Source organism: Molothrus ater, unplaced genomic scaffold, assembly GCF_012460135.2.
Source record: "Molothrus ater isolate BHLD 08-10-18 breed brown headed cowbird unplaced genomic scaffold, BPBGC_Mater_1.1 matUn_MA505, whole genome shotgun sequence".
Classification (NCBI taxonomy): Eukaryota; Metazoa; Chordata; class Aves; order Passeriformes; family Icteridae; genus Molothrus; species Molothrus ater.
Window position 1 is genome coordinate 260,329 of NW_023416570.1, and position 17,877 is coordinate 278,205.

Consider the following 17,877-nt stretch of genomic DNA (forward strand, 5'->3'; position numbering starts at 1 on the left):
ACCCTGCTTTCATCCCCTCTGTGGGTTGTGGCCCTCTACTTATCTCTCGCACATCTGGGGATGCCGGTCTAAGGTGCGAACAAAGGCCACCTCGTCGGCCGGGAAGGTCCTGTTGGCACCGGGCTGGTGTCTCTCAGACAGCTGTATTAAAGAAAACCAAACATCAGTGCCCAATCTCGGCAGCCCATCGGCCAAAACCCCACAAGTCTGCTACTCACCGTGCTCCTAAGAACGCTCAGCTGCTCGGGCCGCACGCTTCGGGCACGCTCAGAGACCGAAGCCGTCGTCACAGGGGGTGCCTGGGTTAAGAGGAGATGAGGTGATTTGGCATGGCTGAAACCTGAGTGGACCCTCGCTCCTCCTCCCTATTTCCCCGACTCACCCCAACTCCTTGGCAGGTGCCCAAGGCCACCTGGATGGCACCTTGAAATAGAAAAGTTCTGGGCTTCATCACCAGGTCCTGTAACGCATCCACAGGGCTCACACGTGCAGGGAACCCGGTGCATCAGCCGGCTGGTGACGGGGGCTCGGCAGGCTCCGAGTGGATTGCCTAAACCACAAAAAAAGAGAATGGAAACTTAGAGCTGCACCAGACACTGAGAGCTGAGCAATAACAACTACTTCTCTCCACTGCTCACCTTGACTGCTGGTACCCAGATTTACTTCCTAAAAAGAAAGACAAAGAACAGAGCTGTAACAGAGTCACCACAAACACTTCTGCTGCAGAGATAAACGGTGCCTCACCTGGTTGGGGGAAACCACTGACCCAGGATGGGGCCCTCTGGCACACATTTAATCCATCTGAATCAGAAAAAAAAAGTTAGGACAAGTTATCCTGCAACAGTCTGGCTCTTAAGAGCTCCAGATATCCTGTGTCCATCTACAAATCCCACCTAGAGTCCAACTACACCCCACATTACAAAGTCCAGGTCCCCGGGACTTCTCATATTGCACCACGCTATGCGGCAGGGCAGAGCAGCTCCGGCACAAATGTGTGTGCGCACACCCGTGACACAGGACAGACAGGACATGACAAACAACGGGGACACAACACGGACAGAAATCTCCTGGCAAGGAAAATGGCTGCGAGGACTGAGAGAATGCAAAAGGAGATGACCGAGACCGATGGTGAGCTGATGAGGCTCAGAGAAACCTGGAGGAAGAAGATGCTAACTGAATGATTTATTCCAAGAACTGCAAAGATGGATGCCCGAGAATCCTACGGCCAGAAGCCTCTACCTGCCCTCACGTTCTTTCAAGTCCAAGTCCGCCATAATGGATCCTGGCGGGGCATAGCTGTCCATACAGCTCAGAACAAGACCTGAAAAGACATCCGACCGGATGCTTCTAAAGAGACAAGAGAGTCTGATGCCTGTCTGAGATCCCGAGTCAAAAGTTCTATGGCCTGGGTGCCAGGCCGAGGAATGCAGAGAGCACAGATGCTAACAATGATGCCAGGGTTTCTGACAGGCCCCTCAAAGGGCTCAGGGAAAAGACATGACATATGCAAACAACACATAATACACAAAAGACAAGTGACACAATACACACCAGGACTGCTCTGCCCTGCGCACCTCAGCACTGTGATCCAAAGTCAGGCTTTGCTTTTATGGGGCCTAAGGGGCCGCTTCAGGGACACCGCCACCTCCGAAGGGGAAACAAAAACCCCTCCCAGTAATTCCCAAACCAGCACCCTGCTTTCATCCCCTCTGTGGGTTGTGGCCCTCTACTTATCTCTCGCACAGCTGGGGATGCCGGTCTAAGGTGCGAACAAAGGCCACCTCGTCGGCCGGGAAGGTCCTGCTGGCACCGGGCTGGTGTCTCTCAGACAGCTGTATTAAAGAAAACCAAACATCAGTGCCCAATCTCGGCAGCCCATCGGCCAAAACCCCACAAGTCTGCTACTCACCGTGCTCCTAAGAACGCTCAGCTGCTCGGGCCGCACGCTTCGGGCACGCTCAGAGACCGAAGCCGTCGTCACAGGGGGTGCCTGGGTTAAGAGGAGATGAGGTGATTTGGCATGGCTGAAACCTGAGTGGACCCTCGCTCCTCCTCCCTATTTCCCCGACTCACCCCAACTCCTTGGCAGGTGCCCAAGGCCACCTGGATGGCACCTTGAAATAGAAAAGTTCTGGGCTTCATCACCAGGTCCTGTAACGCATCCACAGGGCTCACACGTGCAGGGAACCCGGTGCATCGGCCGGCTGGTGACGGGGGCTCGGCAGGCTCCGAGTGGATTGCCTAAACCACAAAAAAAGAGAATGGAAACTTAGAGCTGCACCAGACACTGAGAGCTGAGCAATAACAACTACTTCTCTCCACTGCTCACCTTGACTGCTGGTACCCAGATTTACTTCCTAAAAAGAAAGACAAAGAACAGAGCTGTAACAGAGTCACCACAAACACTTCTGCTGCAGAGATAAACGGTGCCTCACCTGGTTGGGGGAAACCACTGACCCAGGATGGGGCCCTCTGGCACACATTTAATCCATCTGAATCTGAAAAAAAAAGTTAGGACAAGTTATCCTGCAACAGTCTGGCTCTTAAGAGCTCCAGATATCCTGTGTCCATCTACAAATCCCACCTAGAGTCCAACTACACCCCACATTACAAAGTCCAGGTCCCCGGGACTTCTCATATTGCACCACGCTATGCGGCAGGGCAGAGCAGCTCCGGCACAAATGTGTGTGCGCACACCCGTGACACAGGACAGACAGGACATGACAAACAACGGGGACACAACACGGACAGAAATCTCCTGGCAAGGAAAATGGCTGCGAGGACTGAGAGAATGCAAAAGGAGATGACCGAGACCGATGGTGAGCTGATGAGGCTCAGAGAAACCTGGAGGAAGAAGATGCTAACTGAATGATTTATTCCAAGAACTGCAAAGATGGATGCCCGAGAATCCTACGGCCAGAAGCCTCTACCTGCCCTCACGTTCTTTCAAGTCCAAGTCCGCCATAATGGATCCTGGCGGGACATAGCTGTCCATACAGCTCAGAACAAGACCTGAAAAGACATCCGACCGGATGCTTCTAAAGAGACAAGAGAGTCTGATGCCTGTCTGAGATCCCGAGTCAAAAGTTCTATGGCCTGGGTGCCAGGCCGAGGAATGCAGAGAGCACAGATGCTAACAATGATGCCAGGGTTTCTGACAGGCCCCTCAAAGGGCTCAGGGAAAAGACATGACATATGCAAACAACACATAATACACAAAAGACAAGTGACACAATACACACCAGGACTGCTCTGCCCTGCGCACCTCAGCACTGTGATCCAAAGTCAGGCTTTGCTTTTATGGGGTCTAAGGGGCCGCTTCAGGGACACCGCCACCTCCAAAGTGGACTGAAAAACCCCTCCCAGTAATTCCCAAACCAGCACCCTGCTTTCATCCCCTCTGTGGGTCGTGGCCCTCTACTTATCTCTCGCACATCTGGGGATGCCGGTCTCGGGTACGAAGAAAGGCCGCCTCGTCAGCCGGGAAGCTCCTGCTGGCACCGGGCTGGTGTCTCTCAGACAGCTGTATTAAAGAAAACCAAACATCAGTGCCCAATCTCGGCAGCCCATCGGCCAAAACCCCACAAGTCTGCTACTCACTGTGCTCCGAAGAACGCTCAGCTGCTCGGGCCACACGCTTCGGGCACGCTCGGAGACCGAGGCCGTCGTCACAGGGGGTGCCTGGGTTAAGAGGAGATGAGGTGATTTGGCATGGCTGAAACCTGAGGGGACCATCACTCCTCCTCCCTACTTCCCCGACTCACCCCAACTCCTTGGCAGGTGCCCAAGGCCACCTGGATGGCACCTTGAAATAGAAAAGTTCTGGGCTTCATCACCAGGTCCTGTAACGCATCCACAGGGCTCACACGTGCAGGGAACCCGGTGCATCGGCCGGCTGGTGACGGGGGCTCGGCAGGCTCCGAGTGGATTGCCTAAACCACAAAAAAAGAGAATGGAAACTTAGAGCTGCACCAGACACTGAGAGCTGAGCAATAACAACTACTTCTCTCCACTGCTCACCTTGACTGCTGGTACCCAGATTTACTTCCTAAAAAGAAAGACAAAGAACAGAGCTGTAACAGAGTCACCACAAACACTTCTGCTGCAGACACAAATGGTGCCTCACCTGGTTGGGGGAAACCACTGACCCAGGATGGGGCCCTCTGGCACACATTTAATCCATCTGAATCTGAAAAAAAAGTTAGGACAAGTTATCCTGCAACAGTCTGGCTCTTAAGAGCTCCAGATATCCTGTGTCCATCTACAAATCCCACCTAGAGTCCAACTACACCCCACATTACAAAGTCCAGGTCCCCGGGACTTCTCATATTGCACCAGGCTATGCGGCAGGGCAGAGCAGCTCCGGCACAAATGTGTGTGCGCACACCCGTGACACAGGACAGACAGGACATGACAAACAACGGGGACACAACACGGACAGAAATCTCCTGGCAAGGAAAATGGCTGCGAGGACTGAGAGAATGCAAAAGGAGATGACCGAGACCGAGGGTGAGCTGATGAGGCTCAGAGAAACCTGGAGGAAGAAGATGCTAACTGAATGATTTATTCCAAGAACTGCAAAGATGGATGCCCGAGAATCCTACGGCCAGAAGCCTCTACCTGCCCTCACGTTCTTTCAAGTCCAAGTCCGCCATAATGGATCCTGGCGGGGCATAGCTGTCCATACAGCTCAGAACAAGACCTGAAAAGACATCCGACCGGATGCTTCTAAAGAGACAAGAGAGTCTGATGCCTGTCTGAGATCCCGAGTCAAAAGTTCTATGGCCTGGGTGCCAGGCCGAGGAATGCAGAGAGCACAGATGCTAACAATGATGCCAGGGTTTCTGACAGGCCCCTCAAAGGGCTCAGGGAAAAGACATGACATATGCAAACAACACATAATACACAAAAGACAAGTGACACAATACACACCAGGACTGCTCTGCCCTGCGCACCTCAGCACTGTGATCCAAAGTCAGGCTTTGCTTTTATGGGGTCTAAGGGGCCGCTTCAGGGACACCGCCACCTCCAAAGTGGACTGAAAAACCCCTCCCAGTAATTCCCAAACCAGCACCCTGCTTTCATCCCCTCTGTGGGTCGTGGCCCTCTACTTATCTCTCGCACATCTGGGGATGCCGGTCTCGGGTGCGAAGAAAGGCCGCCTCGTCAGCCGGGAAGCTCCTGCTGGCACCGGGCTGGTGTCTCTTAGACAGCTGTATTAAAGAAAACCAAACATCAGTGCCCGATCTCGGCAGCCCATCGGCCAAAACCCCACAAGTCTGCTACTCACCCTTCTCCGAAGAACGCTCAGCTGCTCGGGCCGCACGCTTCGGGCACGCTCGGAGACCGAAGCCGTCGTCACAGAGGGTGCCTGGGTTAAGAGGAGATGAGGTGATTTGGCATGGCTGAAACCTGAGTGGACCCTCGCTCCTCCTCCCTACTTCCCCGACTCACTCCAACTCCTTGGCAGGTGGCCAAGGCCACCTAGATGGCACCTTGAAATAGAAAAGTTCTGGGCTTCATCACCAGGTCCTGTAACGCATCCACAGGGCTCACACGTGCAGGGAACCCGGTGCATCGGCCGGCTGGTGACGGGGGCTCGGCAGGCTCCGAGTGGATTGCCTAAACCACAAAAAAAGAGAATGGAAACTTAGAGCTGCACCAGACACTGAGAGCTGAGCAATAACAACTACTTCTCTCCACTGCTCACCTTGACTGCTGGTGTCTGGACTTACTTCCTAAAAAGAAAGACAAAGAACAGTGCTGTAACACAATCACCATTTACACTTCCTCAGCAGAGACAAATGGTGCCTCACCTGCTCGGGGGAATCCCCTCACCCAGGATGGGGGGCTCTGCCCTGGATTTTATCCTTCTGCACCTGAAAGAAAGTTAGGATGAAAGTCAAAGAGCTGCAGGATAACTTAAGAGCTCCAGATATCTTGTGTCCATCTACACATCGCACCTAGAGTCCAACTACACCCCACATTACAAACATCAAGTCCCCGGGACTTCTCCTACTGCACCAGGCTATGCGGCAGGGCAGAGCAGCTCCGGCACAAATGCGTGCGTACACCGGTGACACGGGATGGACGGGACGTGACAAACAATGGGCACGAGACACGGACGGAAATCCCTTGGAGAGGAAAATGGCTGCAAGGACTGAGAGAATGCAAAAGGAGATGATCGAGGTGAGACCGATGGTGAGATGGTGAGGCTCAGAGAACCCTGGAGGAAGAAGATCCTAACTGAATGATTTATTTCAAGAACTGCAAAGATGAATGCCCAGGAATCCTATGGTCAGAATCCTCTCCCTAACATCAGATTCTTACAAGTCCTAATCCACCATAATGGATCCTGGCAGGGCATAGCTATCCATACAGCTCAGAAAAAGACCTGACAAGACAAGACATCTGACTGGATGCTTCCAAAGAGAGAACTTTTGATTGCGGAGCTCAGACAGGTATCAGAATCGCATCTATGGCCTGGGTGCTGGGGCAAGGAATGCTGAGATCACAGATGCTAAGAATGATGCCAGGGTTTCTGCTAGGCCCCTCAAAGGCCTAAGGTAAAAGACCCGAGATATGCAAACAACACATAATGCACGATAGACAAGTGACACGATACACGTCGGGACTGCTCTGCCCTGTGCACCTCAGCACTGTGATCAAAAGTGAGACTTTCCTTTAATGGGCCTAAGGGCCCACTTCTTGGCTACCCTCATCTCCAGAGCTGACTCAACACCCCCCCCCCCCAGAGAGTCCCAACCCAGCACCCCACTTTCAGCCCCTATGTGGGTTGCAGCCCTCTACTTATCTCTCGGACGGGTGGGTGTGCCGATGCGTGTCAGCTTCAATAGGAAGCGGATGCACCGTCTGGGAAGTCCCTGCTGACACGGGCTATTGTTCTCTTAGTCTGCCAAGAGAAAGGAAACCAAACGTGAGTGCACGATCTTAGCAGCATGGCAGCCAAAACACGACAAGTCTGCTACTCACCCTTCTCCTAAGAATGCTCGGCTCCTCGGGCTGCACGCTTCGGGCTCGCTTGGAGGCCGACGCCGTTGTCGCAGGGTGCGCCTGGGTAAAGTGGAGACGAGGTGATTTGCCATTGCTGTGACCTGAGTTGAGCCTCCCCCCTCCTCCCTACCTCCTCCGCTCACCGCAACTCCTCGGCCGCTCCCGAGGGCTCCTCGGATGGGACCGTGAAATAGAAAATTTGAAGGCTTCATCATCACGGAGTCCTGTAATACTTCCATGGAGCTCATATTTGCAGGAAACCCGGTGCATCGGCCGGTTGGTGACAGGGGCCGGACATACGCCGAGTCGATTGCCTAAATTGCACAAACGAGAATGGATGCTTGTAGTTGCACCAGAGAGTGAGACTCGAGCAATAACCACTGCTTCTGTACGCTACTCAATGCTCACCTTGCCCACTCAGCCTTGACTGCTGCTCTCTGCTTTGACTTCCTAAAAAGAAAGACAAAGAACAGTGCTGTAACACAGACACCATTTACACTTCCTCGGCAGAGACAAATGGTGCCTCACCTGCTCGGGAGAAACCCCTCACCCGGGATGGGGCCCTCTGGCATAGATTTAATCTATCTGAATCTGAAAAAGAGTTAGGACAAAAGTCAAAGGGCTGCGGGATAACTTAAGAGCTCCAGATATCTTGTGTCCATCGACAAATCCCACCTAGAGTCCAACTACACCCCACATTACAAATTCCAAGTCCCCGGGACTTCTCCTGTTGCAGCAGGTTATGCGGCAGGGCAGAGCAGCTCCGGCACAAACGCGTGCAGACACCCGTGACACCGAACGCGACAAACCAGGGGACGTTAAACATGACACATTAGGCTTGTGGTGAGAGCCTCGAGGGGAAAAGGGAGAGATATCTGACCAAAGGGACCCCAAAGACACACTAGGTAACACGGTACACCAGACAACATGACGTGGACCGGAACTGCTCTGCCCTGCCCACCTGCACGCTGCCATCAAATGTGGAGTCTCTCCCTTGAGCTGTCCTAAGAGGCCTTTTGGAGAAGATTGCTTTTCCCTCTGCTAATTTTTCAATCTATCCCAAGAACTCCCAACCCTCTACTCTCCCATCTCTGGGCCGTGGCCCCTGACTTATCTTTTGGATGATCGGTGATGTGAATCCACGTTGCACCTGAAATGAGTCTGCCTCGGAGGGCCCCGTGATCGCCTCTTAGCCTCTCTCGGTCAGCTACAATAAAGAAAACCAAAACCAATGTATGAGTTATGTGGGCCAAATCCCAGCGAGTCAGCTACTTGCCCTCTCCTGAGTGTGCCTGGCTCCTTCAGGCTCCAGCTTCATCCTGATTCCAAGGGTGTGACCTTTATTATCAGTGGCACCTGGGTTAGAGAAAAGCAAAGTTAAATGGCATTCCTGTGAGTGCAGTGGATGACCTTGTGTGAGGAAGACATGGGAATGCCTCTGCTATGCTTCTGAAAAGCCTTGTGTGGGGGGGCCCTCAGATAAACACCCTTTCTCACCCTGCTGCCTGCAAACCCCCCTGCCCCCCAATAACTCCTAACGGGATACCTGCTCACCCTCCCTCTCCCAGTCACAACCCTCAACTCACCTGAAGCCTCAATCTCAAACATCATTTTTGACACTGGGCAGATGCCTCCTGTGACATGATGAATCTGCTGAAAGAAGTGCTGTGCTTGACACAACCTGGGATCTCTGGAAGCTGTGCACCTCCTAAAAACAATAAAAACACAAAACAAGAACAAAACCAGAAATTGCAAATGCGCTTTATCACCCCTAAACACAAAATCCGAAATCGTCACCTTAAATACTCCCTGTATTCCATGCTGTTTTCTTCACAGGATTTTCTCTGTTGCTTTAGATGCCCAGAAACACCTGCTGAAAACAGGCTGAGATAAGCTGAAAGAGCCTCTTCACTGAAGTAACAGGAGAGCTCTTACCCCAGCACATCCCAGAGAGGGAATGAAGCCCCTCAGCAAAGGCTGGGGTTAATATACCCCGATGGTGCCCACCTCCCATTCCCATGATGCCTGGGAAAAGGGAGGGGGCTAATCCCACCAAATATAAAAGCCCCCAGAGCAGCTGCAGCTGTTTGGCGCCTCTGACTCAAATTCAAAGGGAATAAAGGCCTTGTTATAGAAGAAAGCTCTTCAGAAAAATAGCAGTGCTTTCTTTTTTGACACAACTACTTGGAGCAGAAGAATAGAAAAATGGTAAAACATAAAGCATTGTGTTTAGGTAGCATACCTAGATAAATTGGGTAATTTGCTGTTAACTTACATAATTATTCTGTGTTTAACAAAAGCCATCTAATAAATTAACACCCAAAACTCCAGCAGCCCAGCTGGCCCTACCAAATCTCTCTGTTGATACATACAGTAAACAAAACCAAAATCCCAGTAATACCTACCAGAAGTCTAGGAAAGAAACCTCTTGAAATTAATCCTACCTCAAATACAAACCAACCCGTCCAGAAAGTGAGCTTCACTCAAAAAACTATTTACACAGAGTTAATAAGACCAAGAAATAAAACAACACACCATCTACCACCAACGAATACAACAGTGAAGGAAAAAACCCACGTTTTTTTCTTTTTTTTTAATTTCAACTAACTTCCTTTATTAGCTAGAACCAAAGATTTTGCCAGGGCTGTAACAACAACAACTTCTTTTTCTTCTTTTCCTTCTGGAATGTCCCTTCTCCTTCCCAAATTCCTTACAACTTCTGAGTTTAAATCCAAGCCAAAAGCAAAATTCGTGCACTTGTGAGTCCGGTGCTCCTGTCAGATTCTGTCTCACTCCACATCTTCTTACGCTTTCAGTCTGAACGCTGTCCTGCCCTGATGAGTTTGACAGAAGAATTGGCACATGTTAAGAGAGCATTTCCCTCCCTCCCTCCCTCCCTCCCTCCCCAGAGCTGGTTTCCTTAGTGCATTTCAATCGATCCCAAGCCCGCAATGATGCGCGCTCACCTCAAGGCTCACAGCAAGCACGCAGCAGCTCAGGCTGACTTGGCTCCAGGGCTCCGTGCCTTGGATAGCTGAGAAAACTTCCCATGAGCCTCTGTCCCAAGACATTGGAATGCAATTTCCCTGCGCATTTGGTGGCAGCTTTGGGTCCCTCTGGGGGACGGCACCCAGCGTGACCCCCGCCCCTCGCCCGCCCCCCACCTGCTCCTGCACCGCAGTGGGGCTCCCTCTCCTGGGCACCTTGGGGTGCCCCCAACGGCATCAGAGCCCCGAGTCTTCACCCCCCCCCCCCCCTTTTCCTGACCCCCAAAGAAGGCTCAGAACGAATCCGACTGCCCTGGACAGCAGCGCAGCGCTTCCCCCAAGCCCTTCCCACACGTGCATGGCCCCAGCAAGGGATTCTGCTGCAACAAGAAAGCGGGGGCAGCCCCCAGAAGGCTTGAGGTTCCTGCCCAGCCTCGCTGTCACGGGCCGGGGGCAGCGAGAGAGGGAGCGGCACAGACGGCGGGGACGGCCCGGCACAGGGCGGGGGCCGCTCTCAGCGCGATGCCGGCAAAGCCGCAGCTCCGGCGCTGTCGGCCGGGCTGCTTGAGCGGCACGGGGGGATCCGCCGAGAGCCTCCGGCCCCGCGCGGGGACTCCTGCAAGGGCCCAGGGCCGCCGGGCTCCGGCCCTCGGGGCTTTATTCTCCGGCAGCCCGAGCCCCGCGGCTGCGGGGCAAAGAAGGAAAGGGGGCACGGGAAGAGAGGAGCGAGAGCAGGGCATGAGAAAGGGCGGCGAGGGAGCTCGGGCTGCGCAGGAAAGCGGGACGGGAAGGGAGTAGCGGGCTAGGGACAGGACAGGAAGGAGCCGGGTTTGTGGGGGGAGAGGGAATGGGGGAAAGGGAGCGAGAGAAGGCGAATACGGGGAGAAGGAAGGAGGGCTAGAGAGAGGGACAGGCGGGGAAGCCCCCCAGAGCCCCGGCTGCACCCCGAGCCCGGCCCGGCGCCTCGCCCTGCCCGGGATGCTGCGCTCGGCGGAGCTCGGCTCGCTCCGGAGACGCTCGGCTCGAGTCGGCTCTTGTCGCCTCAACTCGGCTCTTGGCGCCTGCATTCGCCTCTTCGGCAGAGCTCGCCTCGCTTCGGCCCAACTCCCAGCCGCTCTGTGCCTTCGGCGCGCCTCGGCTCCGCTCGCCCCGGTTCGCTCGAGGCCGTCAGGGTCGGCCGCTCTCGCCTTGCTTCGGCCGAGCTCGTGCGATTCCCCCGAAGGCGGCGTCGTTCGGTTGTGTTTTTAGAAATATCTTTCTCTATCGATTGTATCTTTCTATAGTTAGATTTATATTTCTAGAATACTTCTATTAATCCAAATAAAAACCCCATCTCTAACCAAAAAAATACACGAAAACACCTTCTTTTAAACGGTATCGAAATATTTTTATACTTTGTATAGTTATACTCACATTTATATATATGGTTTCTTTTGATGCAATCTATTAATAATTATCTATAATAGCTATAAAATTCTAGACATGTATTTAAAGTATTATTTATATTATGTATCGTATCTACTGCTGCAACTGATTTTTTCTTCTAGTTTTAAACTTTATCTGTACGTATTTATGATATATTTCTAGACTTAGATTTCTACCTTCATATTCTTTGTATTTATCATTTTTATCATCAAAACCCTGCCTACTGACAAGTAAAAAAAACCGCTTTAACGATTTAAAAAATATTTTTATATTTATAATTTTCCTCTTTCTATTTATCATTTGCTCTCTAGTACGTGATAACATACCTGCTCCTGCACCGCAGTGGGGCTCCCTCTCCTGGGCACCTCGGGGTGCCCCCAACGGCATCAGAGCCCCGAGTCTTCACCCCCCCTTTTCCTCTAGTTAGAAACTACACTGGAACTTTTTTCTGGAAACAAAGACACGACCTAAATCCTCTCCCCATGTCCTAGACAGATAGATGTTCAGTTCTTAGTTGACTGGGCAGCAGTTTCTTCAATAGAACGAGAAACAATATGGAAACGTTTTAGCTACAAGCAAATAGGCAAATCTGAACAAGGTCCTGGTGGCCAGCCGCCGCAGTTATTTTGAAGCCATTTTTTAAACAATCAAGTACTGATCCCACAAAAAATAAAGCAAAAAGCTGACTACTGGCTAAGAAAGAAGGAAAAATTAACTTTTGACAACAACAACATTCCAAGGACACAGGCTTTTTTCCAATCTCATACCTTATTACTACCTCTCTTGGGAATTCTCATCGTGGATCCCAAAAGGAATAAATCCCTCAGCGTGTCCTAAAGCACCAAGGAGCTACCTACAAGTGAAGGTGGCTACTTTCAGTGCAGACACAGCTGATGACACAGCAGTAGCGCAGTTCTATGCTGCCCAGGGATAATACTGTCTCCTCTTCTCCAGCAGCTGACTCTCTCCTGCCATGGTTTCTGTAAATGCATCAGAGCACGACCTTAAACACAAACAGGCAAGAAAACACCATCAGAAGTCTTTCATTAAGCACTACAAGAAGGGTTCCAAGCAGAGACCAACAGAATTTCAAGGAAGCAGTATGCAATTAAACCACCTCAGACTCGTTCAAGTATCCGGCAGGTAGATGGAACCAAAATGGAACCATTCAGAAACGACAAAGAAAACCTCCCCAAGTATTTATACAGGAGTCCTTAACGTCAGAAATGGGATGACAGGTTATGTTCAGATAAGATGAATGTTTATTTGGATGTAGAAATAAACTTCTCTCATGGTCCTTTGCCAAAAAATAGAACCTACAAGTGAACACCTACACCTGCCTAAAAAGACCTAACGAGCCCCTGGCAGCCACCGGCATCAAAGCACAGGGGATGTTTCTAATCCAGGCTAAGGAGAACAATATCACCTTTTGTTCTCTCCAGTTTGTTTCCTCTGCAGTCCTATTTGCTTCTTATGATTTTTACACTCTCTGTATCTTCTCGGGCAGCGCTGAGTCTGACGACCGGGATACGAGACTCCTTCCCTGCCCTACGGAGAGAACCAGGAAAAAAAGTTAAAAAAAGAACAGGGCAGTTTGAAGTTAATACTTCCGACGAGAAGCAGCACCTGACAAACAGAGTGAACAAAGCGTGACACCTCCCTGGGGACAGAAGACTTACAAACTCTCCGGGATTTACAATCCTAGTAACCAAGCCCTTCAGCACAGCAGCCAAGTGTCCCATTAGGTGGTGCTGCACCAAGGAATGATCCGAGAGGTTCCAAAGAGTGAAACGCACGTTATTTTCCAAAGACGTAAAATCGTGCAAAATAACAAAACTACAATAGATCTAAACTACAGGGCAAGAGTACAAGTGTTAACTTGAGGAGCTGGAACCATCCAGGTGAGCAACTGCTAACTGGATCCTCAACAGAGTTTGAGGAACCCTCCAGGATACAGAAGGGTTTTCCCCAGCAATGTCACAGGCTGAGTTTTGATAGAAGTACACTTGCCAGATGCTCAGAAACGTCACCCATCCTCCTCCGGGTGTCCTGAGAGAGCTGCGAATGGCTCTCACGTGGTTTGAGCTGGTTCTGTAAGGGCTCAGGGTGAATTTCACCAGATGCAACCAAACTGGGCAACACCCAGTGGGACAGAAGGAACCCAAAGCTTGTTTTACCCAAAGCTTGGGTAAGCAGAGCTCCAGCAAATACTGAGGAAACGGACAGAACAGGGTAACAAATAATAAACATACCTTTTTTTTTTTTTTTTTTTTTTTTTTTCAGATGAGCAAAACAATTAAGGAGAAGGTGGAAAACTCACCATGACTGAACATTTCATCACCTGTAAGCTGACCATCCTTAGCATAGAGGATTCCAAATTTAAAATTCACCGATCCCTGGAAAATAAAACCAAATATTATTTGGTAAACAGTCAAACAGAAGACATAACAATTTGGGTCCTCTAATCTTTGCATACATCCTACACATCAGAACATACATTTTATACTATCTCCTACTACACGATAATTTACCTTTAAACTTTGATAGTATAGCATAAAACCATTAACTTAGATGGGTGATCAATTATTATTAAGTTGGTGCTTCAAGTTATTTTTGCTGTCAGGTTCAAAAAAACATTACTTCTTTTTACTGTAACGAGCAATTGATTTAGAAGTCATCAAAAGCCCATCAAAATACAAAGCTGTACTCACCGGACGGGTCTGTGAGCAAGAAGTAGTTAGGCTTGTACTCACCTCTTGCCCTTCAACAACCAATAAATCCTGTCAACAAAAACAGCATCTTTAGCCCCCTCCTATTAAAGATTCTACAAGGATGATGGTTTTATTTGTGTTTAGAAGTTTGGATTTGAAATGGCCAGTTCAATGGATAAAGTGACAGTTTAAGTAGTATTAGATTATTATTATTATTATTATTATTATTAGCTACTGGAAGAAACAAACCAGTAGTATCTATACTTAATTACTTCTATTTCCAGGAAATCATAAAGAAAAAGAACCAAACAAAAAAAAGTCACTTCCTACCTTTTGTATCTCAGGATGAAAAATGTCTCTTGGGCTCTTCTCCAGTTTCTCCAGACTCCTGGCACTGAAATGCAAATGAACGAGTGCTTTAGAGGAGGGCAAGTGCACATTCCAACCCCGAACCACCAACCGATTGCAGTTACAGCGCTTACAAAATGAATCGTTCCCAGAGCCTCTGGGAAATGGAACGGTTGGTGCAACTGCCATTTCTTCCCCAAAATACTAACTTCCAACACTTCCTAAACTTAGTTTGCATTTTAAAAACAGAAATTAGGGAGACTCAGGGTGGAGATCAGGTTGAAATTGATTTCCTTCTAAAGCACAGGGCTCTGTTCCATCACCCTTCACTTTGGCTCCACACAGAATCACGGGGAGCATTTTAGGAGGGCCCAAGAACCAATTCTATTTCTCTCTTTTTTCTAGTTCTCTCTCTTCCTAAATCATTCAAGGCAAGTCAAATGAAAAAGGACAAGTTCAGCATCAAATTCACACTTTTTCCCTTTGTCTGCTCAAGAACAGGCTTTTAAACCACTTCTTGCTGCCTTCAACGATTAAGACTTGCAAAACAGTTTCGCAAGTTTGATAGGTTTATCATAAAAACCACAGAACGCAAGCTCTGAATTACAGGAAAAGGTACACAGGCAAATATCTCAGCTGATGGTGGCTTATTTGTAAACACATACCTTAACGGAGATTGCACTGAGAATGTTTCAGTGGGACTCTAAGGGAAAAGTATTTTCTGAGTACCCTGTAAACAAGAAAAGCTAGGATATATTACAGGACATACCCACTTGTTCTGCATATTCAAATAGGATTATCAATAAAAACATTTAAGAAGGAAGAAAACCAAGGTAATTTTACTCAGCTATATTTGCTGCCGATTTAGAGAAAAAAAAAAAAAAAAAAAAGTCACGGGTGCTGCAAAGAAAAAAAAAAAGTGAACCAGAAACGCCTACAGTAGAACTTTAAAACAATTGCTTGGATAAAAGCAGCTCATGGAACATGAAGTAGAAAAAAAGCGAAACCAGTATCAGACCTGCCTATTTTCTTACCATTGCACAAGAAAAATCCGACAAGCGGTATAAAGTCACTGCCTAAAACCGATCCTAGGATGTAACCAAGAACAATTGAGGCATTTGCTAATCTAAACGGAAACCTCTTCCGGACCCTAGTGTCAAATCACACGTTTTGTCTTGCAGCAGCTCGAGGCTGGAGAGCATTTCTCCTGGGGGTCGGGAGGGTAGGGGCACAAGGGGCTGAGTTTGCGGATCGCACCTGTGCCAGCAGAAGGATCCAGCCCGCGCGCTCCTTGCGCTCGCCATTCTCCGGGCCATCGCTGTGTTTTACTGCTCAGCGATGCCGCTCCATCTGTTTGCGTGGAAGAAAGAGCCACGAGCACTGAGGCACTCAGCAGCCGTGTCATTCCAGCCGCTCGTCCGCCCCCGCCCGCAGCAGCGGCAGCAGCCCGAGGGACACGGCTGCAGCTCGGCGGCTCCCGCGCCTCCGCCAGCCGCCGCACAGTGACCGCGGCAGCGCCCGGCGCCGCTCGCCCGGGGCGGCTCCTGCAGCTCCCGGCCCGCGGCAGCAAAGCACCGCCTGGCGCTCCGCCATCGGCGGGCGGCAGCGCGCCCCGCCCGAGCTGAGCCCCCGCCACCGGGACCGCTGAGCGAGGCCGAGGCACCGGGCGGACGCCCCTTCCGCGCCGCTCGGCTCCGTGCGGGCGGCCGGCCGGAGGCTTCGCCCCTCCAGCGTCGCTGCCGCGGCTCCGTCCCGCGCGGGAGAGGCGCCGGGAGCACCCCGCGCCCGGCGCGCGGCCGCCTCGGCCCGCCAGCCATTCATATGGCGCGTCGGCCGTTGCGTCAGACGCCGCGCTTTACGGCCGCAGGGCCTGCCGGGAGTTGTAGTCTCGGACTGACAGCCACCGCTCCGTTTTCCGCCACCGGGAGCTGCGGTCCCGCCGGGGGATCAAACGGCTCCTTCGCTCCTGGGCGCGGAAGCACCTTAGGAAGCACCGCCCCTCCCGAATGTCCTTTCTTTTCCACTCCAACTCTTTTTTCTTTTTTTCACCCCCTTTTCCACTTTCGCTCTTTCTTTTTCACTCTCACCCTTTTCCTTTTTCATTTTTTTTTCTTCCTTTCTCTTCCTTCTTTTTTTTTTTTCTTCCTTTCCTTTTTCCTTTTCTTTCTTTCTGTCTGTCTTTCTCTCTCTCGTTCTTTCTTTCTCTGGCTCTCTTCCTGTCTCTCTCTCTCTCTCTCTCTCTCTCTCTCTTTCTTTCTTTCTTTCTTTCTTTCTTTCTTTCTCTCTTTCTCTCTTTCTCTGGCTCTCTTCCTGTCTCTCTCTTTCTCTCATTCTGTCTGTCTTTCTGTCTTTCTCTCTGTCTCTCCTTCTTTCTCTCTTTCTCTCATTCTGTCTGTCTTTCTGTCTTTCTCTCTGTCTCTCCTTCTTTCTCTCTTTCTCTCATTCTGTCTGTCTTTCTGTCTTTCTCTCTCTCTCTCCTTCTTTCTCTCTTTCTCTCATTCTGTCTGTCTTTCTGTCTTTCTCTCTCTCTCCTTCTTTCTCTCTTTCTCTCATTCTGTCTGTCTTTCTGTCTTTCTCTCTCCTTCTTTCTCTCTTTCTCTCATTCTGTCTGTCTTTCTGTCTTTCTCTCTGTCTCTCCTTCTTTCTCTCTTTCTCTCATTCTGTCTGTCTTTCTGTCTTTCTCTCTGTCTCTCCTTCTTTCTCTCTTTCTCTCATTCTGTCTGTCTTTCTGTCTTTCTCTCTCTCTCCTTCTTTCTCTCTTTCTCTCATTCTGTCTGTCTTTCTGTCTTTCTCTCTCCTTCTTTCTCTCTTTCTCTCATTCTGTCTGTCTTTCTGTCTTTCTCTCTCCTTCTTTCTCTCTTTCTCTCATTCTGTCTGTCTTTCTGTCTTTCTCTCTGTCTCTCCTTCTTTCTCTCTTTCTCTCATTCTGTCTGTCTTTCTGTCTTTCTCTCTGTCTCTCCTTCTTTCTCTCTTTCTCTCATTCTGTCTGTCTTTCTGTCTTTCTCTCTGTCTCTCCTTCTTTCTCTCTTTCTCTCATTCTGTCTGTCTTTCTGTCTTTCTCTCTGTCTCTCCTTCTTTCTCTCTTTCTCTCATTCTGTCTGTCTTTCTGTCTTTCTCTCTGTCTCTCCTTCTTTCTCTCTTTCTCTCATTCTGTCTGTCTTTCTGTCTTTCTCTCTGTCTCTCCTTCTTTCTCTCTTTCTCTCATTCTGTCTGTCTTTCTGTCTTTCTCTCTGTCTCTCCTTCTTTCTCTCTTTCTCTCATTCTGTCTGTCTTTCTGTCTTTCTCTCTGTCTCTCCTTCTTTCTCTCTTTCTCTCATTCTGTCTGTCTTTCTGTCTTTCTCTCTCTCTCCTTCTTTCTCTCTTTCTCTCATTCTGTCTGTCTTTCTGTCTTT

General features: G+C 50.0%; 2 long non-coding RNA genes across 7 annotated transcripts; both read right to left on the reverse strand.

The window, feature by feature from the left end:
- Positions 1-6,874: 6,874 nt before the first annotated feature.
- LOC118701014 (uncharacterized) lies at positions 6,875-7,466 on the reverse strand. The gene is made up of 4 exons (XR_004982404.2): positions 7,423-7,466; positions 7,158-7,328; positions 6,994-7,074; positions 6,875-6,913 (listed from the first exon to the last, which is right to left on the reverse strand). It is a non-coding gene; the product is annotated as an uncharacterized LOC118701014 (long non-coding RNA).
- A 3,897-nt stretch (positions 7,467-11,363) lies between these two features.
- On the reverse strand, positions 11,364-16,280 carry LOC118701008 (uncharacterized). Of its 6 annotated transcripts, XR_008509054.1 has the most exons (7): positions 15,743-16,276; positions 15,151-15,215; positions 14,468-14,531; positions 14,138-14,206; positions 13,747-13,822; positions 12,853-12,974; positions 11,364-12,429 (listed from the first exon to the last, which is right to left on the reverse strand). It is a non-coding gene; the product is annotated as an uncharacterized LOC118701008 (long non-coding RNA). The 6 variants fall into 6 exon arrangements; XR_008509053.1 differs by having other exon boundaries at positions 12,853-13,822; positions 15,743-16,280; XR_004982395.2 differs by having other exon boundaries at positions 12,853-13,822; positions 14,180-14,206; positions 15,743-16,279.
- Between the last annotated feature and the right edge of the window lie 1,597 nt (positions 16,281-17,877).